Source organism: Chelonia mydas, chromosome 11, assembly GCF_015237465.2.
Source record: "Chelonia mydas isolate rCheMyd1 chromosome 11, rCheMyd1.pri.v2, whole genome shotgun sequence".
In the NCBI taxonomy this organism is placed as follows: Eukaryota; Metazoa; Chordata; order Testudines; family Cheloniidae; genus Chelonia; species Chelonia mydas.
This window is the reverse complement of record NC_051251.2, coordinates 26435833-26463262: the sequence shown is the minus strand read 5'-3', so window position 1 is coordinate 26463262 and position 27430 is coordinate 26435833. Positions and strand designations below refer to the sequence as shown.

The window sequence follows — 27430 nt, the reverse complement described above, 5'->3', positions numbered from 1 at the left end:
TGGATACTAGAAAGTATAACAAATAGATCATTTATATCAAGATGTGACTGCCATACTCGGGGAAACATTTCAAGAAATTTACAATATAATATTGGGGCCTATTTCTGCAAACTCCCCAGACAGAGATCTCCCACTGAAGTCAACGTAATAAAAGAAGTCAACACTTGGTGTATTCAGAATTCAGGAATACCATTCAAACAACCAATTGGAAGAATGGCCCAGAACTGTCACAAGTAACATTCTGTTCAGAAATTCTGAGCCAAAGAAAATGCCATGCTGCATTAATAGCTGAATAAACTAGTTCCAGAGGATGAGCCATATTGTGCTTCCAGGTTTTAGTTATCCCAGTGAGGAATTCTGCTTAGAAACTCACAGCACAATATGGAGCTATGGAACATGAGAATTATTTGGAACAAAGAGCTGACACTAAACATTAAAACTTACTAGATTTAGGTGCAAAATGACAGCGTGATCGTGATGTCTGCATTCTTTTTCTACCCTTTCCTGGTTCCCTCCATACATTATCTCCACCCATTGTTTTAATTTTAACAAGTGCCTGGTTCTGCAATCTTCACTACTCTAGATAAGGACCTTAAATTGGAAGCTCTTCTAGAATCCATCCTCATTCATTCAGCAAAGCACATCATGCCATCTACGTGCCTTATTTATAAGAAGAATTTTTAAAGCTCCACTTCCTCTTCTTTCCACTTGATCTATCTTTCCTTCCTTCCCCTGCTAAATACATATGCGCGCACACACACACACCAATTGCCAACAGAGTCATTTTTTATTCAATTACTTAAAAGCTGAAGGGATCAGGGGAAGCAGTACTTGACTCCCACCCACGAGCACTGAAAGCTAAAGAAGGAGAAGGATGGGGAACTTCAAATATATGCATAATTAAATCTTTTTTTTAAAAAGTTACTTATTTTTTGCAGAAGATCTTGGAGTTTGGGAGTTGTAAGGGCAGGAGTCAATCAGAGCAGAGTGATTTGTAGTTAGATAAATAATCATACCGCCATTATGCAAATCAGGCACCTTCATTTAGTCAGAGTTCAGGGATTTCCATAACTGAGAAATAATCATACAGCTTTGAGTCAGCAACTGTACAGCATCCCTGTGCTAAGACTGGCAGAAATAATTCAATTTTGATATAACGCACTTTATTATGTAGAATTAAATAAGCCAATAAAACTCTAAGACTTTTCCTGTGCGGGTAGTTTAGGATCTCTGCCAAATGTTTATAAAGAGGTCAGGGTGCTCTGCTGAGGCCCAACTGAAGAACTTGGGTCTGATTTATCTGTTACACCAGTGTAAAACTGGAGTGTAAGTCAGGCTCTGCGTTCTGACCCTGACATGTATAAAAGTATGAGCTAGGCTAGAGACCCAGTGCACAGCATAGCCAACTGTTATGCAGAGAGAGGCGCAGTCTGGGCACTTACTAAGAGCTAGGAACTCCTGAATTCTAGTCCTGATTCTAGCACATAAGTGCCTTTGTGCATGTCATTAGCTCCCCATCTGCAAAATGAGGATCATAATGATTCCTCATTTAACGTCTACAAAGTGCTTTGAAGAAGAAATGAATTAAGTACTGTGTCACAGGGGGAGTACACACCAACCCCATCTTGGGGCTGGACAAGGGCATCACAGCCCTGTGGCTAAGTCCACCTCCCTGCCCTTGGCCTCAGGGCAGTCTGGCCTGCTGGTCTGAGTCAATATGGCTGCCATCTCTCACAGAGCTACGTGGTCTAGTTGCCAGAATCAGTATGGTTGCACTTTCATGCAGGGCTGCATGGCTGAACAGTCAGAGCCAATATAGATGTCCTCTCTTGCAGGGCCATGCGACCTACTGGCCAGAGTCAACATAGGTGCGGTTTAATGGCTGTAGGGGCGATAGGCCACCACCAGGAGCGGATGGTGGCTGGGGTAGAAGGACCTGGGCCCTCCCTACTCCACCAGGTCCCACCGAGGGCCCTGTGAGCAGTGAGTCTACACGTCACTGAGTAGTCAGGGATCCTACTGAAACATGCGGACATATCGCTCGGTTCTACAACCGGATCAATGCATAGTCCCCCTGGGCTACTTCCTACTCTGTCTCCCGATGTGGAGGCCCAGGCATCTCTGTGGTCTCCAGGTTCCTCAGCCTGTGCAGCTCTCTGCGGCTCCCCTCTCCCGCAGGCATTCTCAGGTAGCCGGGTATCAGCCTGCATCTCGGTGGGTCTGGCTTCTGCAATGGGGGGCTTCAGCAGCTCCCGCGCAGGAGCCAAGAACGTGTGTCCTCTCTCCTCGGCTGTCAGCCATGACTGAGCTGAGCTCCTCCCTTTTATACTGGTGCTCCAGTTGGAGCCTGCTGAGAAGGGGCAAGGGGTCATGGCTTCCTCAGCCCACAATACGGGATTAACCCTTCCCTGTCCAGTGTGGGGTGAGTACATCCCGTCACATACTAGTAGAAGCAGCAAAGACCACAAGACTTTTTCAACTTACTAGGTCTCACCCTCAGAAATGGGCAGTAACCTTGCATTAAATCTATTTGTTGCCAACAGCCAAATGAGCTCTGTGCTTGACCCTTGAGAAATCATCTGCATACTTCTTGTCTGACCATTGAATCCAAAGTAGGTATCTTTTCCCATATGCAGTGAAAAGAACATTCAAATATAAAACACTGCTGAACAATTAATTCTGCGCTGTAATTGGGGAAATAAGAAGTGAAAGCACTTGCAACTACCCTTAAAGTCAGTCAGAATCCTGAGTGCTCAGTATTTCCTAGGATTTGACCTGTAATATTTTATATATTTATATATGTATATATTTGGTGTGAGGAAAGGGGGAGTCAAAGAGAAACCTTAAGAAGAACCCTTAGCAGGGAGGGCAAAACAGTCTCACCATAAAGCAGATGAAAGCAGCAACAGAGAGGAATGGAAAAGACTAGTTTGGGGGCAATATTGGCATGGGAAACATGTAACACAATAAATATATTTTATATCATTATTTACCATTTACAGAAAGACACAATATTCTGAAATAGGCTGCAAGTGACTCCACTCTATGTGGCTCAGTGCCACATCCCAGACTGTTGAGTACTGAAGCCATTCCCAGCGTACAGTGTAAAAGAATTATGTTCTGTATTTGAATCCCAGTGCTGTGTTTGTTCACACTCTGTTCATGCTCTGCAGTGCAGACATCAGCACTGATCCCAAGTACAAACCTTGGTTAAAGTACAGTGAAAGTTTTGTTATTGTCTTTTTTTTCAGTTGGCTTGAACGTGGATTGCTCTCCTAAGAGCATTCCAACAGGCTTTTCAAATAGATTTTCCTGTATAACTTAACTGAGAATATTGTCAGGGTCCTTTTACTACCATGGGAACAAAAATCTGCCCTAGCTTATGCTGCTGTAATTCCAATTCAATTGGCTTCTCTGGAGTTACTCCAGATTTAAATTAGAGTGAGGGCAGATACTTGCCCTTTATTATCTAGGTTTTCCACATTATTTGTGAGGTTTTTCTTTTAATATTATATTACATTATTTAATATTGTAATTTTTCTTTTATTTAGGGAACCTACCTCAACAATGTGAGCTTCAGTATCCGGAAAGATAATGGAGAAAATAATTAAGCAATCAATTTGCAAACACCCAGAAGATAATAAGGTGAGAAGTAACACTCAACATGGATTTCTCAAGAATAAATCATGTCAAACCAACCTAATAGCTTTCTTTGACAGGATAACAAGCCTTGTGGATAGTGGGGAAAGCGGTAGATGTGGTATATCTTGATTTTAGTAAGGCTTTTGTCTCGTATGACCTTGTCATAAACAAACTAGGGAAATACAACCTAGATGGAGCTACTATAAGGTGGGTGCACAAATGGGTTGAAAAACGTTAACAGACAGTACTTATCAGTGGTTCACAGGCAAGCTGGAAGGGCATATCGAGTGGGGTCCCGCAGGGACCAGTTCTGGGTCTGGGTCTGTTCAATATCTTTACCAATGATTTTGATAATGGCATAGAGAGTACACTTAAAGTTTGTGGACAATACCAAGCTGGGCTGCAAGTGCTTTGGACGATAGAATTAAAATTCAAAATGATCTGGACAAACTGGAGAAATGGTCTGAAGTAAACAGGATGAAATTCAATAAGGCACAAAAGTAAAATACTCTACTTAGGAAGGAACAATCATTTGCACATATATAAAATGGAAAAGGACTGCTTAGGAAAGAGTACTATGGAAAGGGATCTGGGTATCATAGTGGATCGCTGGCTAAATATGAGCCAACAGTGTAACGCTGTTGCAAAAAAACCAAACATCATTCTGGGATCTATTAGCAGGAGTGTTGTAAGCAAGACACAAGAAATAATTCTTCTGCACTACTCCACGCTGAGTAGGCCTCAATACAGTATTGTGTCCAGGTCTGGGCGCCACATTTCAGGAAAGATATGGACAATTTGGAGAAAGTCCAGAGAAGAACAACAAAAGGTCTAGAAAACATGATCTATGAGGGAAGATTGAAAAAATTAAGTTTGTTTAGTCTGGAGAAAAGCAGATAAAGAGGGAACATGATAACAGTGTTCAAGGACATAAAAGGTTGTTACAAGGAGGAAGGAGAAAAATTGTTCTCCTTAACCTCTGAGGATAGGACAAGAAGCAATAGACTTAAATTGCAGCAAGGCCAGTTTAGGTTGGACATTAGGAAAAGCTTCCTAATTGTCAGGCTGGTTAAGCACTGGAATAAATTGCCTAGGGAGGTTGTGGAATCTCCATCATTGGAGGTTTTTCAGAGCAGGTTAGACAAACACCTCTCGGGGGGGGTCTAAATAATACTTAGTGCTGCCATGAGTGCGTGGCACTGGACTAGATGACCTCTCGAGGTCCCTTCCAGTCCTACGATCCTATAATTCTTTTCACTCCGACCTCTCTCCATTGGTTGGTTCAATTTACAATACTGAATCACAAATAAAGCTAGCATCAGTGCTAACTTATTACGCAGGGCCAACAAGATGTACTTAAAAGGTGTAGGTGTACACCTACCTTTGTACATGCTCCCATTCTCCTAATCTTTACATCAAGATTGGCTGTCTTTCTAAAAGATATGCTTTTGCTCAACCAGAAGTTATGCGTTCAATGCAGGAGTCTCTGGTCCTATGCAGGAGGTCAGACTCCCTGATTATATGGTCTCTTCTAGCTTTACAAACCTATGAATCCATGAACCACTTTGCAAAAATGTACATTGTCACGTGACTCGAGAACCTTTGAATATGTATAGTAACTGACATACTGCCTTCTTGAATATGCATTTGATACATAGCGTTAACAAAATTAAGTATGCCATCTAAAGAAAATACTGCAGCCATGAAACTTTAATCAATATTCACTAACAGGAACAGGAAAAACATTTGGCAGATGATTTCACAAGGGCAGTCTTTGCAGGGTTTGGTCCCATGTAAATGTCTTGTTTATAATGTCTTGTTTACCTCTAAAACACACACACAAAAAACCTCCAGAATGACCCAGGAGAAGATGCTGCTTGTAGATTCCACTCCTCCTGTTCTACCTTACATTCTGGTGCTTTACAGGCTACATATAAAGTACACTAAAGGCCCTAATTGTGTTCCTCCACTGCAGAGCAGCAGCATTTCTTCCTACAAAGACTGAGTAATGAAGTGAACCACAATGTGATTCTCCTTACAAGGGATGCTGGAGTTTCAGAATACCTAGTGTCCAAGAGATTTGCACACAGAATTCTTACTCCAATATTTATGGTAGTTTACCATGTAAATTCATATTTATGGAGCTTAGCTTGTTTTTAGACTCCTCTCAATTTACATGCAATTTCTGAATTGATTCTTATGACCCTGTCTTTCCCTTACATAAACATAATGACAGGTTTCAGAGTAGCAGCCGTGTTAGTCTGTATCCGCAAAAAAAACCAGGAGTACTTGTGGCACCTTAGAGACTAACAAATTTATAAGAGCATAAGCTTTTGTGGGCTACAGCCCACTTCATCAGATGCATTGAATGGAACATACAGAACACTATCACATTTAGAAAACATAAAGTCAGTTTTAAGATTCTGTTCTGTTGATGATGCATTAGCCTGAACAGAACTTAGCTCATTCTGTCAGCATCGTGTTGGCTGTGCAGTGCTAACAGGAAGGGGGATGGAAATCACTAAAAATCAGTATAATCAATCAAGAATCAAACTATACATAGGGAGAAGATGTATTGAATAAAAAGGTGGCCTTTTTACACAGTCACTTTTCAGAGAAAAACCACACTTTAAGTGCAGCTTAAGAAGTGCATAGGGCCTTGTTCAGTCCCTCTACAGGGTAATTTCACCCACAGAGTACACACAGCATGTCTGGATCTGGAGTTCTCTTCAATTTAACCTAAAGAAAAATATAGCTGCAAATATGTGGTAGGTTAAGATATGTAGTTACAGTGTTTGAGAGTGAGAGGAACCTTATCTTTTTGAACTCCTTACTAAGTTAGGCAGCAGTGTTAAAAATTCAAGCAATTAATTAGAGGGCAGGTTTCAGTGCAGCTGTTTAAGTGATTGATCGCATGCCTGCGTTTCCTCCTAGTGCGCTATTTACAAGAAAGAGGATGGAAAAAACACACACCTAAACTGGTTCATCTAGAATAGGCATTTACCAGGCATTCTCTTTAATGTCTTTTGCTTCAAAGAAATGAAAACAAGTTAAAGAGAATAAGAATTGCAAATGGTTGCTCAGGATAAAAACAGATGTGTGAGAAATTAGACAAAATATTAAAAGGGCAGGAAAGGTCCCAGTGTGCAGAATCTAGCCCAAGGTTTGCATGCATCATCTCAAATGGAGGAAGATTTAACACCCTTATGCACCACTGGTGTACAAATCTGAGCTTTCCTTTATTTTCTTCAGGTAATAAAAGGAATGAATCAGAGAAGCAGTACATGTCTGACCTCTGAACTGCGGGTTTCTGTCCAGATTAACCCACTGTAAAAATCACAACTTTACATTCCCTTTACCATTCAAGAAAAGTCTTCATTTGAGAAATCTCTAGCAGGGGTCTCTAACCCCATTTCTTTCTGTTTTTGGAACAAAAAGGGGCAACTTTATGACAGAAGAGCAGCAGCTGTAACTCAGGCTACGTCTGCACGTTTTCTGACCTACCAGTGCAACATTTTCCTGCCTCTCACCTTGCCGTTTATTTATTAAAAAAAACAAAAACACACAAACACTCTCCAGGGAAATGTGTAAACATCAGATTTAGATATTGTAATAAGTCTCATGATCCATGACAGAGCATTGCCCACTAGAGCACACGCAGGCAAAAAACGACCATAAAGAAGGAAACAAGTGAAGTATAATTTTCAAAAGTGCTTAAAGGAGAAAATTTTCAAAAGCACTTAAGTGCCTTAGGAGCCTGAGTCTCAATTTTAAAAAATGACTTCAGTACATAGGAGACTATGAGCTAGATCCACAAAGGGGAATCCGCAGCCCTGAGGGTCTCTATACAATGCACTGGGAGAGCTGGGCTCTGAGACTCACTACTGCGGGGGGTGGGCTTTCTGTAGTGTAGACAAACCCTCAATTGCCTAAGAATGTGATTCACAGAAGCCAGCAGGCTGAGCAAGGAGCTATCTAAACTAGCTAGCAGGGAATGCTGAGGAGTGGGGTGGGACATACCTACCAGACAGGGCCCACAAGTGAGCGATAGGCAGGGAAATGCCTACTTTGGGATTCCTGCCAGGGCTTAGATGCAGAGGAGCTTGCCAGCGTCAGGACCTAGGTGGCTTTGTGCCTGCACACTGTCAGAAACCTGGGCACCTATAGGGTTTAACCAGTGACAGCTGAATAGGGGTTTTGAGGATCTAAATTTTGGGTGTAGGTGCCTAACGTGGCAGTTGGGTGCCTATATCCCTTTGTGGCTCCATGCCTAAGTCACTTCTGAAAATGAGATTTAGGCTTGGTCTACACTTAAAACTTTTCACAGCATAGTCATGTTGGTTAAGGGTGTGATTTTTACCAACGGAGCTATTCCAGTAAAAGCCCTAATGCAGATGCAGTTACACTGAGTTCCCCAAAGCAGTATACACTATATCATTATAAAACACTGACATAACGGCATCTACACACGTAGGGGTTTCCCAGTTTATCTATACCGGTACAGTTAAACTGGCAAAGCTGTTAAATGTAGACAAAGCCTTAGGCTCCTAAGTCACTTAGATACATTTGAAAATTTTATCCTTGATCTATAGATGGAAAAGACTAAAGGAAAAATGTGACCTATTAACCATTTTGTATTAAGACTCATGATCTGATACTAACAATTTTAAATAAATGTTAATATTCCCTAAAATTAATTAGCTATTTATATTTAATTTTAAATGAATTATTTGGAAGATCTGGTTTCTATAAAGCCTCAAGTCATGTTGCTATGCCAGATAGGACATCATCTATCAACTGAAGTTAAAGTTCTAATACTCTGCCAGTTTGAGCTGTAATATTAAATGAAGGCATAACGCGCTTCCTGCTCTAAATTGGAAACAAAAGAGCAGTTTATTTAAAAGTTGGCCCTCGAGAGCAATAGAAATTTACAAGTGTCTAATTTAAAACAAAATTACTATCTTATCATACTAGCAACTTTCACACTGTACTGACACAGCACACAAATCTAATGCAGGACACTGCATATCATTACAATATTATACTGGATGAAGACAGACACAGAAAGACCTCAGAATAATGAGATTCTGCCCACTCCAATTTGGGGTTTTTTTTGCCTAATGGATCATTTTCGAAATTCAGATCACATTATATAGTCTTTGAAGACATACTGTAAACTGCAACCCCAATGTAAAAAGCTAGCAGAATGTCAGTGTTACCCTTTTTAAATGAGGAGAATTATTTAAGTTATTATCTACTCCCACTACCAGTCTGCCCTGATGTCCCCAGAGCTCAACCCTGTAATATGCAAAGTATTCTCAAATTACAATATATGGACAGCAATGCTGAACTCACTACAGGCCACACACACAAAAAAACAATAACTGTAATTCACGGGTGGGAATAAGTCTCAGATTTCCTGGCTACCAGCTCTGGGCCTTACCCAAGAGACCATCCTTTCCACTGACAAAGGAGTGATACAGTAAATCCCTGATCCAACAAATATTTAAGCATATGCTTAACCACAGTGGGACAATGTACAAGTGTTAAAGTTCTTAGCTGGACTGAGGCCTATCTAAATGGTATGCTTGATCTTAATAGAAACAAACTGTATTGTAGTTCGGAGACAGTGTGTCCTGGTGGATAGCCTGGACTTGGGACTCATGAGACCCGGGTACTATTCCAGTATCTACCACTGGTGCTGGTGACCTTGGGCAAGTCATTTCACCTCCATGCCTCAGTTTCCCCATCTGTAAAACAGGGGTGATGATACTGACCTTCTTTGTAAAGGCATTTGAGCTCTACTGATGAAAAGCGCTATATCAGAGCTAGGTATTATTTATCCCTATTTTTCTGAAATAGCCTCAACAGATTTTTGTCTGTCAAAAGAAGCAAGAAGGTTTCTATAATCAGAATGGCTGTAACAGTATTCTTATTCCTTACCTTGCCCCTCACCAGGTAAAATGTCATTATAATAAGATAATAAAATGCAGCTTCATTTTGTATAGCATCTTTCAGACAAGCTGTGTCCAAAAATGTTTTATAATGCTAAAGACAGTTACAAAGAGACAATCAAAAAGACAGGAGAGAAACTAAAAGGGTGACAAGATGACGGTTTCAATAATTACCTGAAAATGTAATGGGATATCAATGAGGTAGAGAGCTACATAAAGACTGGGGTCCAGATGGAAGGAGCCATAGAGGTGAATGCTCCTACCAAGTGTGGGAAAATTGTGTGGAAGCTAGTGATAGCAGAGGGAGCAGGGAAGGTAGGAGAGATTGAGTAAGAAAAGGATACATGTGGTAGGTTGGAGACAGTCCATGGAGGGTACTAAAAACAAGAACCACCAAATGGAATGAATATGGAGCTAGTGGAGTTCTTTCAGAATGTGGGAAACCAGGGGAAGTTAATAAGTACAGCCCTGCAAATCTGTGGATATCCACTTTATATCCACGGACTATTTTTGCAGATCACAGATCGGATGCAGATATAACTTTTGTATCTACGCAGGGCTCTATTAATTAGAATTTTTGAGCGTCACCTTTTTTTAAATGCTCATGTTATTTTGATCACTTTACAGATAATTTTGGGGTAAAATGTATCTTTTTCTGGGAGGCTAATAGCTGCTCTGAAAAGCATTAGGATTTTGTGATTTGACAAGATTCGCTGGACACACAAAATGGTGCTATTTCTGACCACTTGTGTGGTGCCATTATTCTAAACATCCACCCTACAGTACATACATGTACAAATAGGTTTGTACGATCTGCCACTCCTACCCTAGACAGATGCTTATTTTTCATTAAAAATAAAAGCACATGTAAGTCTAAAATGCTTTCACATGAATACAGAATGTCTTCTAATAACTTAGCAGATCAAAACATATCATACATGAAAACTTGCTAAATACAAGCAAAACTATATTCAGCACCAGAATTGAGATTCCCCCGACGGTAGGAGCACATTATTATTAGAAAAATTATAATGCTGATCCAGCTGTCATTTAAATTAATGGTAAAATTCCCATTCATTGAAGTTAGTGACTGGATTGGGTCCTGCCCTTGGATTCTTGATAATTAAGGTTTCTTTTGACTGCCAGGTACAGTTCTTAAAGTCTCATATTCATATGCTTCATAGTGTATGAATAAAAGACGACAGCAAATACCACTATATCCCCTGCAATTAAAGCAATTTGGTGCATAAAGTACCAAGTACCAAAACCTGTAGTAATCATCTTGAGCTCATTAATTTACAAAGCTCTGGGCATTTGCCAGGCACTGCAGTTCTGATCAAGCCCTATTCCTGCTTAGTCCACACAATCCCAATTAATACACTAAGAGACATTTTCAAAACTAGCTAGAAAATATATTCACACACATATTGCATTATTAGAAATGGTAAAAAAATTAATCATAGAATCATCGAAGATTAGGGTTCAAAGAGACCTCAGGAGGTCATCTAGTCCAACCCCCTGCTCAAAGCAGGACCAACCCCAACTAAATCATCCCAGCCAGGGGTTTGTCAAGCTGGGTCTTAAAAATCTCTAAGGATAGGGATTCCACCACCTCCCTAGGGAACCCATTCCAGTGCTTCACTACCTCCTAGTGAAAAAGTTTTTCCTAATATCCAACCTAGACCTCCCCCACTGCAACTTGAGACCATTGCTCCTTGTTCGGTCATCTGCCACCACTGAGAACAGCCTAACTCCATCCTCTTTGGAACCCCCCTTCAGGTAGTTGAAGGCTGCTTTCAAATCCCCCCTCACTCTTCTCTTCTACAGACTAAATAAGCCCAGTTCCCTCAGCCTCTCCTCATAAGTCATCTGCCCCAACCCTCTAATCATTTTTGTTGCCCTCCGATACCAAATTCCTCCAGGTGGGGGGAAGAACTTGTGTTGTTTACCTCTTCTTTCATTTAAACTTCTAAACACCAAGGGTGAGGCTTTCCAGTCACATATCCTGTCTTGCACCACAAGTGGTATCACGAACGGGTTAGCCTCTTAATCTTCTCTCTCTCTTGTTGTTAGAAGAAAGTACTCACTTCAGTAAAAAAAAGCATATCACTTACAGCACTGTAAGATCACTCCATTTCTGCTCTTCTCCCTCATCCCCTCCCCCCCAAACCAACCACTCTGCCACAGGGATCTAAATCTCAGAGGTCAAATGATACAAGCCCAGCACCATCCTCTGCTCAATTATCTAGCCAATATTATCCAAAGGTCCTTGTGAGTTTTACTGTAAGCTGTTCCTAATTCTGAACCACTGTAATGAAATTATCTGTTTGTTCTTAAAATAACACTATTATAATTTATACTATTATAGCGCTAGGAGCCCCAGTTGTGGACCAGGACCCCATTGTGCTAAGTGCAGAACAAACACAGAACAAAAAGATAGTTCCCGCTCCAAAGAGCTTACAGTACAAATGTAAGACAAGAGACAACAGACAGACCAACAGTGGAATACAAGAAAACAATGGGATAATATTGGGCTGCATGATAGGCTGTGGTCTCAGCCACCAGCCACCAGCAGCCTTGCCATTAAAAAACGTGGAGTTTTTGTACGTCTAAATAGGGTTGTTGACCCTGTCACAAACGGTTTGCAATAAACACAGCTTCAGAAGTGCAGGACAACTACATATTGCTGTACTAGAGAAGTGCTGTAAATCAGAAGCCATAAATAAAATGCCTGGATTACCGTATCACCCAGTGGCACACCATGGTAATGAAGAATGGCAGGTATACCATTACAGACTTGCTTCCATCAAAGCCCATAAGGTTTTAATGGCCACGGATGTAAACATGCCAGAGAGGAAGCCTGATGGAATCTCACAGTTTTATTCATCCATTCTGTTAATCTTAGTTCTTTTAATCACTTTTTTTAAATTGCACATGGCCATATAGTTATCTTTATTACCATTTTAAACTGTACAGACAGATCACACTTAAAGCAGCTTTTTTAATTATTATTATTATTTTAACCCAGTTCCAGAAATTCCCCATTCCATGAATAGGTAGTATCTCTCCACCTGACAAAACCTTTCAAAGCAGTAGAAACGTTTGAAGTGTGACTTTTGTACATACCTCATGGTCCCTGGTTTAAATGCTAACACATTGGAAGGTTTTATTTTTGCTAAAACAATCACACTTTCACCCTCCATAAGCATATTTATGGCAGCATAAATCAACAAGTGTTCAAAGAAACAGCTCCAAGGAAATATGATCACCACAGCAATCAGCAATGAAACAGAATGTGTGTGGTGATTTTACTGTCACACAGAAACAGGAGGTCTGAGATAAACCTTAGAAAATTGTGTCTTGGAACTACAAAAGCCAAAACTCTCCACCATTCTAAGCAGGCAACAATTACGTGCTCAAATAACAATGTCAATTATGAATACAAATGGATCAAGATTTGATACAGGCACTCAAAGTTTAAAATGCTGAACTTTATATTAAATCATTCTGAGCACTCACATTGCAAACTAGCGCCTGCAGTTCTTTCTCAAAAATCTGCCATGGGAATCAATAAATATCTTGGTTAAATGAAAAAGGCAGGATCTCACTTCTTTGTATGTTTATAAAATATGGTTAAACTTTATAGACTGAAATATTCAACATGAATATATTAATATAAACTACTAATATATAATAATTAGCCATAAAATAGAATTGGTCAAAATATTTTGACCAAAAAGAAAAAAGAAAAACCCTTTCCCATAAAAAAAATATGGTTTCATTGAAATCAATTTTTTCTGTGAGAAAATGTTGATTTCAACAAAAATGTTCAGTTTTTCCAATTGGAAAATTTGAAATAAAGATTTCATATCAAAATAAGATGGACATTTTTGTTTCATTTCAACTTAAACTGTCATTTCTTTTCAGTTTTTGGACCAAAAAAATCATTTTCCATTCTCTCCATTTTGTCCTTCCTTCTTCCCCTTTTTTCCCCCACTGGAAAAGAAGTGTCTGAAAGGAGAAAAGAAAAGAACACTTTTCACACTTATTTGCTGTTTTACAACCGGAAAAAACAGTAAAGTATATTTTCCAACTTGTTCCCCCTGTTTTCAGCGGTTTTCAGTCAAAAATTTTTGAAGGACTTTTTCCTCACAAAATGTTGCATTTTCCAGCCAGCTCAATAAAATAAAAATAGTGATGATTAATTCCCCGGAAGTAAATGGGAGTAAGTTGCTACACATAGTAAGTAAAAGTATCAGAATCTGAGCCTAAGTTATTATTGAGCCATACTGGCTTCTTGGTCATTGAATAAAATTCCCATTGGAACAAGGACTGACTGTGGCCTGTAACATACAGCTGTATGGGATAAGAATAGAGAATATATTGGGTCTCTTGTTGCTCCTCAAGAAGTTCAAGATTTGCAATGTCATATTTAGACTCAAGTCACAGTCTCAAACTAATGAAAAACTAACTATCTATAACAGACACATTGTGTTTAACTGTTGCCTGGTTTTTCAACATAAAACCAGGCACAAATTGAATGCAAATACGGCGTGAGTCTTATGGACACCAAAGTCCAAAGAGTTCAGATGGTCTACTTCAGGCAGACCATGGGTCAACTCCAGACCATGAAATCTTTTTATTTACTTATTATTATCATTATTGCTATTGTGGTTTGAAAAATGTTTCTCTGGAGTCTGGACCTTGACAAAAAATAATTGACTGCCCGCGTCTCCTAAATAGGATTCTTCTATATCTATGACCAATTCTAGGTTGTCTCTGGTGACATCGGAAATATAGTCACTTAATAGTTAAATTAGCTTGGTAAAATGCTGCAGTACACTTGGGGTGGTCTCAAGACAGGTGGTCTTTGAAACAGGATTCACTGTATTTTTCTGTATAAGGTACATGTTAACAAAGGCCTCCGTGATAAATAATAAACTTCACCAAATAAAACCTCACAACAAAGAGCAAGTAAACAAAAATATCAACATTGAAAAGAACAGCAGTATTGCAAGCCACACGCATTCAGAACCCATAAGTCAGGCCCCACAAAATCATGAGGTTTTAAACAGTGCAAAATTTTGGATTATTTTTTATTTGCCTTCAGGCTTTTGTCCTTTATGATGGACATTTTCAAGCTTTTCTTCACAGACGGCTAGACAATCATATAGAAAAACTTAATTAATTAGCCTCTTACAGTTCATATGGCAACTTCCACCTTCTCTGTGTATATATATCTTCTTACTATATGTTCCATTCTATGCATCCGATGAAGTGGGCTGTAGCCCACGAAAGCTTATGCTCTAAATAAATTTGTTAGTCTCTAAGGTGCCACAAGCACTCCTGTTCTTTTTATAAAAACTCAGATTCTTGTGCAATCACATCTGCACTTCCACTTAAGTCAATGTAACTTACTTCGCTCGGGGGTGTGAAAAAGCTACCCTCCTGAGCGACACAAGTTACATCAACTTAAAGCAGTGTCCACACCGTGCTATGCTGGTGAGAGACGCTCTCCTGTCAGCATAGCGCGTCTTCACCAAACATGCTACAGTGGTGCAGCTGCATTGGTGCAGACTAGCCCTGAGAAGAAGTTCAACATCTATAATTACTGATGGCCATTATACAACAGAATTGGCAGGCTAAGGATGACATTACAAACCTCTTATTTTTTGGGAAAGACCCCGTCAGGAATAAGAAAATCTAAAATTGGCATCTTAAAAACAGTATAAACAAATATGCACTACAGTATATTTGACAGGATTAAGCAGTTTGGCATAGGCAGGCTAAACATGTAATTAAAAAGAATTTAACGGGAAGGAAAGCTGCCATAATTACACTGCAGCTTTTCTAATGTTGACAAAGCTACTTTTAAAGAATTTTAAAAGCTATAAAGGCCAGTCGATTGAAAAAAGAATGGAAAAAAAACCCAAACAAATTCTTACGTATCATTGAACAGAGCCCGATATAATTAAAATGAAGCTGACATGAAAGCATAGCCTTCCTCAAAACACACTGTAGTTTTCTCTTTTTCAAAACATCCAACCTCTTCCCATTCAAATCCCTGTGTACTTTTCCTGTGAAGCATTGCAATGATTATCCACCAAATAATGTTATTTAGTTTATATATATAAAGCAATTCAGAAGTAACCAGCATGAAATATGGGATTTAAATGACATTTACAATTTAGCCTGCACAGGAGAACTAAGCTCTCCATAGCACTCTGCTTTGCTTCTGATCACCCAACATTGTCCAGTGTCAATTCTGTTGTGCCTTTGATTTAACTTTTAGACCACTAGTCCTGCAAAGACATAATACATTGTTTACAACCAAGAATAATCCCACCGATAACTGTAAACTCCTTGGGATGGTGATCATAGCCAAATTCACCAGTGGTGTAAGCTAATTATGCCACTCTAAATTCATGTATGGATTTAGACTGGCACCAGTTTACCCCAGCACTGAATTTGGCCCAAGTTTTTTAGTGGTCTGGAAAGCACTATGAACACTTATTGTGCTAAATAAATAATAAAAACAAATAGAGATATTTCTATGAAATAAGTCATACATGCTGACAATAAATAAAGACTCTAAACAGGCAAGCTACTTTTTACATTAATTCTTTGGTTCACTGGCCATTGTTTAATTCTGAAGGCTATGTTAACAAAAAACATCTAAGGAAAATATCTTCTCTTTACTAAATATTTAAGGCCACAAACATTTATTAATGCTTTTGAAATTTTCCCCTCATATCATAACTACTTCAGAACTCACCATAAAATTAAGAAACGAATCAAAACAGGTAATATAAAGCATATTTTTGCTGCCTTATGGAACCTCCACAGATTATGAAGTCTGTTAAACATCTCTTTTGACAGCACATGTATTTAAATATTCACCACATATCAGTTTTAAATTACAAAATATAACGAAGCATAGCACTATAAAGATGTGTGGATTTTAGTAATAGCTAGACCTGAAATTCCATTCATTCTTATGTCAAAACCACCTTCCCCTCCTCATCTGTATTGTTTAAGAAAAACAGAAACATACAATTATTTTAGTTTTACTTGTTTATTTAGATTTATAGAACTATCAGAATCTCGAAGCACTTAAGCAAATTTTAAAATACCATATCATCAGGTGTGTCAAATAGCTGCATTGTTTCATTCATAATTGCCCCACATGTAAAATATAATTATGTTGTATCACATTCTGAGGTGGATGCGCTGCACTCCTCTCTTCTTCGTTCCTTGGCGCCGGCCCTGACAGTGGGCGCACATAAATGTCCTGGCAGGCGCCATGGCACCCGGGGGCACCGCGTTGAGGACCACTGGTCCAAATTGTTTGGGATTATAGGGTGAAATCCCATATCCACTGAAGTCAATAGGAGTTTTGGCATTAACTTCAATGGAGCCAGGTGGTCTACCAAATGTGCTGACATACTGTAAAATTAAAATTACAAAGATTTCAAAAGTTTTAAAGACCCAAGCTGGTCACTTCTGTTCTTGTGACTGCTATTTTAGGATGCAAATTGTACACATTCTTATATTTAAAATTTGCCAAAACGAAGAAAACACAAATATCTGATCTACAGTAAAACAGTATACGGATGCAATTCCACTTGTAATACTTCCAATAACTAGGTTTAAATTGAAATTAATTCCTTTAATTCAGGCATAAATCTGATATAATTTTAGGAAGAAAAGTGTCAAAATTTGGATTTATACAAAAAGTATTTCATTTTTTTCCCCCACACAAGCTCATTTTCAGGTGACTGAAAGCTCTATGGAGGCCATTATCCAAAGTTCCAAAAGTCAAATGCAAAGACGCAGTATTTCCAAATAAAGGCCCTAACATTGTAACTGGATCTGTATTTACTGACCCCTCCAACTGCCCCGAGCCTCACAGACTTCACCTTATCCTCCATTGGGCAAGACACAAACCACACAGAGTTTGAGCCAGAATTACAGTATGAACTATTTATGATTGAAAAATAAGACATTCAAATTGTGGTATGTCAGTGCAACAATTTCAGTGAACTGCTTTGAAGCAGTAAATGAGGAATATGTAATGCTGGAAGAGAACAAGCATTAAAAAGTTATCAATATGCTAGTATCCAAGAAAAAAACATCATAAATATTTTAACATGACCAAGGGGCATATTTTACAAGTTCTAATTCATAGGCTAAACAACAAGACTGGAGCGTGCAAGTTTAGTTTAATTAGAAAAGGAAAAATTTTAAACTGTCCTTACAGTACTGCAAGCACCAATAACCAAACCTAGGAAACAATAAAGTAGGAAAGATCGTGGGAATCCAGCCTTGTTCTCCTCTGAATGCAAAAAGCCAGGAAAATTCAGAGTTTACATGACCCTTAGATTTCAAGAATCTTACTTTTCACTTCAGTGCAGTAAAGAAGGTTTCCAGATTTGAAACTTTCACATTTGTTAATCAGTTCACGTATTTCTCTTCTTTTGCACAGTGATTAATTACACATCTTAGTTCAGAAATGCCACTGTCAGAACAAAACCCATGTCATTTTATAAACGGTCTGCTTTGGAAATACTTCACCTTTATGCTGCCAGCATTTTCCCAATCAAATAAATTCAACATCCACGGCAGCCAATCAGTAAAATGCATGCAATACAACTGTTCTTTATGACATTTTTCCTTTGTACTACTGTTAGCTAGTATATGAATAATAATAAAAAAGTAGTAGTAGACAGACTAATTAAATGCCTGTCACCAAATTCTGACAAGACTTACCCTTCATCTAAATCTATTCAAGACAGCAGGTTGAGGAGGGTATAGGAGAGGGCAGAATTTGATCCCTGGAATTTAAATATAATGCAGAATGGTTTCTGTGAAGCTTGGATGCATATGAAAGAGGAAAAGTGAAAATATGACACTTATTTATAATTGACCTATATCCCTTCCAATTACTTCAGTGCAAAGTCCAATTTAATTTAATGGGATCATTTAATTTAATGGGGGTTGACTTGTGTTTATTTTGAAATGCTCCTGATGGAGCAGTAAGCTAGAAAGTTTATATCCATACCTTAGATAAATCCAAGGCTACTGCTTAATATTTCGAGTATTACAATTCAGCAGATTGTAAACTCTTCAAGTGAGGAAGCTGACTGAGGCATCTGAGCTGTATTGTAATAGAAATAAATATTAATACCAAAAAATGCTATTTCAGTGAATTCAGATACTCATAGTGAAGCAGGACGTTAATCTTGTATAGTTTCAAAGCCCTACAAAGCACAAATTGCAACACCAGTTATAAGGAACCTTTGCTTATTGTGAAGTTCTTCAATGGGAAATGGTGACTTCAGTACAAGAGAGGACTATTGTTGTTATTAGTTGTGTAACTGTCGCACCTAGGAGCCCTAGTCACGGACCAGTACCCCATTGTGCTAAGCACTGTACAATCACTGAACAAAAAGACAGTTCACTGTACATTCCTCCAGCATGTAGTCACAGCAAAGTATTTAAAAGGCTTGTGGTGCTACGTGGCCCATAATGAAATAACACCATTTACTTATTTCTATATCTGCTGCATACAAATGAAAACCTCAGCTCTTCCATATTAATAATAAGAAATAACGTATTAGATACAACAAAGTAAACACATAATAAAATGAATAAGGTTACTTACCTAGGACATCTGAAAATAACATCTCCTATGATGAAAATAGGGCGTTTTTAATGTTAAGAATCAAGTTATTTCTACCCATTTGAGAAGCACACCAAACATTCCATAGTAAATGAGATAGAGAAAATTCTAAGGAAGAGTTCATATGAGCTCTACTACGACTTTAAAAGGAAAAATCAGTAAGTAGTATTAAGATGAAAATGTGAGTTCTACAACATGTCATATAGGAAAATGACATTCAAACTAAAAGAAAAATGTTGAACTGTGGAGACAAAAACACCAACAAAACAAGTACAAAATACTTTGTGTTAATATGCTATAGTGCTGTTACTCTACTTTGCTTACAGTACAGGCTTGGCTTTCCACTTTGTAAACATGTTTACATAATGAGAACCAATCTGTCACTATTACAGATGGGCATTGTATAAAATAATAGTCTTGACCGATATCAACCACCCCTAAGATTCACCAAAGTGTTGGTCAATGAGGAGGTGGATTTCATGTTAATTAAATATATCTTACAGTATCCTAAAAATGCATTATATTTTAATGAGTAATACAGAACCAAAATATAAGGTATGGTAATTCATTCTTTGGATCTTCTCGAAGCAGTTCACTGTGGGCCAGATCCTGCTCTCATATCACTTTACTCACATAAATCATCCCACTGACTATTCATATGAGCAAAACAACCTGATAGTATCATGTTTAAGGAATTTGTGTTACTTATATATGATGCATTGCACTAACCAAATACAATGTTTTAGTGGTAACTACGGTTCAAAGCCAACAAATAAGAGCCGGGGGTCGGCTCAGTGGTGGTTCTGCCCCCATACAGTCTTTCATGGTAATAGAATTGGATTATATTTTACCAAGCGTGATGATTATTTTTCATGCATTAAACTTGTTCTTAATTCACTGTTTGATCAAACCAGTTTTCATTTTGTTGTTGATGATGCTTCTGAACTTGAAGAAAATTAAACAAAGTTAGGCTCAGTACAGAATATCTTTCTTACCCATTCCAACTCACTTGTACTATTGCCAGCAAATAAAATTGAAGGATATCTATTTTTATGGCAAAATTCTGCTCTCAGATCAAGGTGGCTGATTTCAGCTCCAACTTTCTACTCTCCCTGACTGCATGGAATGTTCTTTGATATCAATGTAGAATGCTGCACACATAGAAGGAGCAGAATATCAGAGTCAAGAGCCATCATATGAACATTAGTTAATAATACTGATTGCTCATCTTAATTGATAACTAAAGTTTCACACATTTCATATAAGAACATGTCCTCTGCTTTAACAGAGCAAAAGGGGAGAGCAACCCTCATGCACTCTGTGTAAATACAGGTTTTAAAAACAGAAATCAAGGGACCAAATTCAGCCATGATTTCTGCCTCATAAAACCCCACTTAGGGTTTGACTGGATGACAAGTGTGTTTGGAAATTGTTTCAGGATGTTTGAGTACTCCTTTTTATCTGAGATATGCTGTTCCTCTGTTTTTTAATAAATAAATCTTAACCCACAGACATAAGAAACACTTATGCCATACTTCTTTCAATCCACAGTAGCAGTGTCAGATTATTAGGTACTTGTTAACGATATATTTCACGGACTTACACATAATTTACAAACACTACTGACAAGAAATATTACATGGACAAATGATTTCTAATCAGCTCACTCCCCTGTGTTTTTTAAAATGCTAATGAGTGCTGTGTACTGATTGATAGGCAGGAATACCTGCATGAATATTCCAGTTGTTCTGTCTTAAACATGCTTTTTAGGTCTTGGACAAGGATAAATAACATTAAATTTCTATGCTAGAAATGATGAAAAATCAATGTATTTTAGAGGCCTAAAATCAATGGAGTTACACTGATGTAAAACTGGAGTAACATAGTTGTGAAGCAGGCTATATATATAATATGCCCATCTATATTTATTTCTAATGCAATCCAACCAGTAGGATCTAGGTGCCAAATGTAATTTCTACATCAATAAAATTGAAAAATTAAGAATGAAATACAGTTATGAAGAAACTGTAGTGATAACTTATGAGACCCTCACGATGTTCATATTAAAATTTGCCATTAATTTCAACAGGAGAAAGTGATATGGAGTTGTATGATCATGATTTCTGTAAGTATACATATATATATATTGGAACCAACCCTGCCCACTGGGTGTGTTCGCTCTGTAGAGAATAAAAATCAGACTAAGACCTTGATCATACAGAGAGATCCATGTGTGCATAAAAATTTGGTCATATAATCTCTTTGCAAGACTGGGGCCTAAGATACTGTGATGTTAACATATATGTAGTGATGCTGGCATATAGGTCCTATTCCTGAAAACTGATATTCTTACAAGTAGTCCCATTGACAGACTACTTGAATGTGTAAGGGTTGCAGAATTGTCAATATACTTTATTAAGCATTTGCTATCTAGAAAAAGACACATGAAAAGAAGTAAAATTAATGCACTACAGAGTATTTTGTTAATTATAAAGGCAAGCTGTTGAATTTATTTTTGTTCTATATGTCATTCATTATAGTAGCAATATTTACATTATTATAATTGAGACGGTCAATTTTCTGTTCTAAACTATTTCTGTTTCAGACAAAATATAATTTAGCAGTAAAAATAAAATTTAAACTGCCTTCAGTTTAGAATACAAAATCTCATCTCAGAAAGGAATTTAATTTTATATATATTGAAGCACTAAAAATTATTTGGCTATTTTTAAGTAAAAAAAGCCATCAATCAAAAATATATAGGTTCAGAATATTTTTTCAGCAGTGCTGTAATTCCAGAAAGGCCTCCATTTCAATATGACAATTTGAAGGCCATAAATCCATTCCTTTTGCTATTTTGAAAATAAAACGTAAAGGACTTGATTTTCATAATTAGACACACAATTACATGCACAGTTACCTGCCTAATACACATGCACAAAGTAATTGTGTATGTGAATTCAATAATAAAGTGTCAGTTGAATGTGGAAATGTCCAGTTACACATTCAATTACCAATCTGCACACTTAATTGCAGTAAATGCATAGACAAATTAGTCATGCATTTTTGAACATAATTGCGTATGTTTAATTTTGTACATCAGGTCCCAAATCACTAACAGCTAATTCTTGCTCTCTTTAATGGCAGTGGCAAAACTGCCATTGATTTAAATGGAAGCAAAATCAGGTGTTAAGATGTCTTGTTTTATAAATAAGTTAATGTTCATTAAATCAAATGGAAAGCACTGTGAGCATTTTTAGAGATCTTTCCATGCTCCACAAGTATGCACCTGCAAGAATCTGATTCATAGTCTATCAAATATATTGGATGAATGAGTTGCTAAATAAGTCTTGGCACAACACACCATTAAGACGGAAAAAATCATTGTAATATATTCACTCAACTGTATCCACAATGACTGTACAGATCATAATAGATCAGAGGGACCATTATGGGCTGAAGCTCACACATTCAATAAAGTAAACACTGCCAACAAAGCTGCAAGAATTCATCCACATCATCATACTTTGAAGGGATTCCATAACCTAATGCAAGTTTCCAAAATCATAGTATTCTTTATTGAATAGGACCCCATCAGATTGATTACCTTCTAAGACATTTCTAATTAGGTCCTGACACAAATGCTACAAGAATTCAATAGTACTATACAGTAAATTCAATTTATTTTAAAAGATATGTAATAACATATTTCTAGTGTAACAGGGATATGGAGTAAATTATTATTTCAACTAGAAAACTGTTTAATTACATAGTACTACATAAATATAATGGAGATGTTTAAAAATTGTATTTACATTAGAAAGCATACCTGGAATATATTAAATACAAATAACTTCTCGAATTAATGCAATGTACAATTAATATATTAGGGAAAGTCAGGAAACAAACAGTTAAGGTTCCTTGAGTGTACTCATTTCCAATTTTTTTTAACTGTGCAATCATAATGTTGGATTAATGAAGTTTTCTGCATTTAATTTCCATGTGTTTATTTTTTAGAAAAAAGAAAAGATGCCTCTTTGCTACCTTAAGGTAACATAGGCCCTCAAAGGAACAGATATTTAAAGACTTTGGGGAACCTAAAGATGCAAACAAGCACATAGAGGGATTTTCAAAAGGACCTAGGCGCCTAATTCTCAAGTCTTTAAACAAGCATAAGTTTATATCTCTATGACATATATTGACAAATGCAGATTTCTGAAAGAACAAACACACACTGCATCTCTTCTGAAGTGTAAACAGTCATGAGGGTGAAATCCTGATTCCACTGAAGTCAATGGTAAAAGTTCTATAGACATCAACAGAGCCAGGATTTCACCTTCAGACTAAGTGAAATGTTACATTACACATGTACAATAGTTAGTTTTCAATCATTCAGACTTTATCAATAGCCAACCCATTTTTTCAAATTTGTTGTGGAGATACTCTTCACTAAGGATCAATTACATTCAAAATTTCAAAGTTTAGCTATTTTTAAGTTAGCTGTATGGAACAAAAGATGATGGTTATTTTTTTAAAGGAGGTGGAGAAATGTATGGATTTTATACAACCTGCACTTTTTGCCAGTTATTTGATATCTATCTGTCTATGTGTATGTTTTCATTTCGGGGGGGGGGGGGAAGAATCAAGGTCTGAAAAGCTTTATTCAAATTTAAACAAACAAACCATCTTTGACCAGAGACTAATATGAACAATTTGAGTCTAAAAGATAAGCTTTCTAGAGAGTTGACCCTGTGAAAACAGGTTACAACTGAAACTATTTTTTCATCATTATAGCTTTCTCTACCAAATGCTCACTATAATCTCTATTTACAAAGCACAGAGTGATTGATAATCAATTCAGATGATTTCACTTTGTTTTGTTCAATTTGCACAGCAACATGAATTAAAGATAGGAAGGATTTTTACTCTCATCTTTGTAATGATCTTCGTAAATTCACATTTAAGCATAGTTTCTGTAGTTGATTAACAACACATTTGGCTGCAGTATGTTTTCTGCTAGCAGCAAAAATACCAACCCCCCCCCACCCCCGTGCACACACCTCTAAAACAACTGACATCGTTGCAGCGCAATCCCTACTCGGCCGGAATTAACTTATTTTCTTTGGCTCTGAAGTTCATAAACTAAACTAAACTAATTTGTATTTTACTAACTATTAGAGGCATTGAAGTTCCCAAGAGAAGAAAAATTGTACGTTTCCAACCCGTTAAGCGTCTATTTCCCATCCCTTGGGCTATTAAACGACAATGACACTACTGAAGTGTGGTGTGAAAAGCAGACACGAGGGACAATACAGCTCCTGAGATAAACTTGAAAATGATAATAAATTACGCAAGCCTTTTATTTGTTGCTGCTTTGGAAACTATCTGGGACGCAGCATGCCCCCAGGGCCCTCTGAGACTGCTGCATGTGCACCATCCTCTGCACTTGAACTTCCTTTCCTTTGTGCTCAGCTAAATACTGGGAAGAAGCTTTACTCACCAAAGCAATGCACCGACTCCACCCTCCAGCCAGCCGCCCCATCCCAAGAATGCACAACGCAGCTACACAGACAGCGCGCAGCGCAACAGCCCTGCTCCGGAACGCTCGGCCGGCCAGGGGCCCAGCCTCTCAGCACCTTCAGCCAATCAGAAGGCCGGGGCCAAGGCTACGTTGAAAGTGTGCTTTTTAATTGGCTAGTCAATTAGCGTGGCTGCCGGATCAGCTGTGAAATAGAGTCGCTCGGCCAGCCTAGCAGCCTGTCATTTGCCTCTGCAGGCAGGAGGGGCTCGGAGAGACAGTAAATCTTGCAGGGAATCAGTCGTTTTGGAGGGACCTACCTGTTGCCAAGGCTATCCGGCTCAGCTCCAGGAGCTGGCTGTGTTCCTGGGGTAGGACCGCTCTTGAAACTGCGATTCCCCTCAAACGACCCTCAGTCGTTTGGGAAACCCACTTTCCGCGACTCTGGTGGGGCCTGAGTTTTCCCTTCTCTGACAGGCAAGGAAAATCCAGCCAGCAACACCCTGTCCTCCCGCCCCTCTGACACTCATCCCTGAACACTGGGTACCAAAACCCTGCCAGGCCCCGCAACGGGAGGCAACCCTAATTCGCAGCTGAAAAAACCTTCCCAGAACCTCCCTACCCCTGCTGCCCAAGCGCTGTCACATCCCAGGAGAGAGGAGCTCTGAACTTTCCCCTCAAGCTGCCAAAGACCCTCCCACGCCCACCAGGGCAACAAAAAGTGTCATCAAGCCCCTCACTGCCAAAAACCTTTACCGGGTCACCTGTCAAGTGCCCTGGACCAGATCTTCCCACCCCAGCCTGCACTAAGTGTCCGGAGCCCTTCGCCTGCCCCTGCCCAACAAACCCACCGTGGCAAGTTGGCAGACTCCCCCCAGCCCCCGCTAGCTGTGCCCCGATGCCCCCAGGAACCACAGTTCTTTCTGATCCCCTGGGACCGGGGGCCCCATTCCCCACCTGCCCCCCACGCCCAGCCAGCCCAGCGGCGCCCCCTTCCACCCGCTGCCCCACCGTGCTTGCTGCACCCGAGTTTTTTCACCCATTGTCTCCTCTCGCGCCTCCTGTTTCATCAGCTTCTGCGCTGTCTTCTCACGCCCGCTCCATTCCCCCTGCCAGCCACCTTCACCCCGCTGCCCCTGGTGTCTTCACCCCCGCTTCGCCCTTACCTGAGAGCCGTGAGGCGAGCCCAGGGGCAGCGGTAGCTTGACAGAGCCCGGCTCGCTCCCAGAGCACTCCGGTGTTAACAGCCGAGGACGCCGGCTACATTCAGAGGGAACCGGCAGCGCCGTGTGCACACAAGCGGCGCGGTCTGCCCCCTACTGCAGTGAGTGGAGAGCGCTGCCGGCCATTGCTGGCCGCTCTGCACCTCGGTGGAGGGGGAATGAGCCACACAAAGGTCTCCCGGCCGGCTGCGGACCTAGATAACCGGTCGTATGCGGAGTATCATGCAAGCCACAGCAACAGAGAAAGGGAAAGGGCTCTCCTTGCCAGGGGAAGCGACTGAACATTGCAAGCTGGGGAAAGACTGACCTCGGCTTTCTCTGAAACGAAACCACCGACACCGAGACCATTTGCAGGATTAGGCGGCTAAAAGGGGGGGGGGGGGGGATCTTGTTCACCGTTTCCCTTTTCTTCTCACTTCCCCCTTTCAATTAAAGCTGGTTTTCCCGTGATCGTGGTTTGAACTAAAGGACACATATCTCTCCCTTAACTTTATAGCCCTTCCAGGAAACATTTATTATACTGGAAGTTTTCTGGGACCCATTTCAGTCCTCATGGTGCTAATCAAATACGTTGTAGTCTGGTGGCTAAAGAGTCTGACAGTTTTTCAGAAATATTGTGGTTTAAATCCTGTTAGGTTGGTACCTCTCTTAAAATATCTATTACTCCCCCCCCCCCCCCAACGATGTTATTCTAAATTATCTTTTACATCTAGTCTAACTGCAAAAACAATGGGGGAAATTATACCAGATCAAAAAAAAAAAATCACATGTACAAAGGTAAGTTAGAGAAAAGAAAAACAGCCGAGCCATATAAAGAAGGGATAACTATGCCATGTTAGGAAAGGGGCAGCTTTTTAATGATCGAGTTAAATAAAACAATTAAGACTAACTTGCTCCCAGTCCTCATATTCAGATGTCCCTTATGTGGGTTTGTACCAAAGTTAATCCTAATTCCTTCTTGTTCCAGTGTTTCACTGACACTTTTAACAAAGCAGTTGAAAGAGACTTCACATCCTATGTTTTCTATATAATTTGCCTTTTTACATATGTGAAATATTTTAGCTGAGATAAAAATAACTGTGTGCTTTTTTTTCTGACAAAATACAAGACATAGTCAATTATAGGATGAAGCTCTGTATTCATACCTAAGGGTGGACAGGGTTTTGTTTTATCACTTTAAAATGTGACTGTTAATATATACATTTTTAGCTCAAAATATTACTGTGTTAAGTTTGAAAAATATAAACGAGGTGTTTGCTTCTCTAAAACTGCTTCATTTTAACTGACCCTTGCCCTTGGAAACAAGGAGTCTTTGAAAAATAAGCTGCTCTGACCATTTTACTGTAATACACAAAATAATTATTTTTATATGCACTCCATATTTTCTGCTTTACTATTCACAATGTGTTAA

General features: G+C 39.0%; 1 protein-coding gene across 4 annotated transcripts in view; it reads right to left on the bottom strand.

Annotated features, from left to right (window-relative positions):
* The window catches only part of LYPD6 (LY6/PLAUR domain containing 6), a 70304-nt gene extending 44078 nt beyond the window's left edge, over positions 1–26226 (bottom strand). For 3 of the 4 annotated variants that reach the window (XM_027824272.3, XM_043525084.1, XM_007061785.4), the window contains exon 1: positions 24779–24950. The gene's annotated coding sequence lies outside the window, so the exon portion shown is untranslated. Of the gene's footprint in view, positions 1–24778; positions 24951–25962 lie in introns of those variants that run through there. The other variant, XM_027824270.3, reaches the window with a different exon arrangement.
* Positions 26227–27430: the final 1204 nt, after the last annotated feature.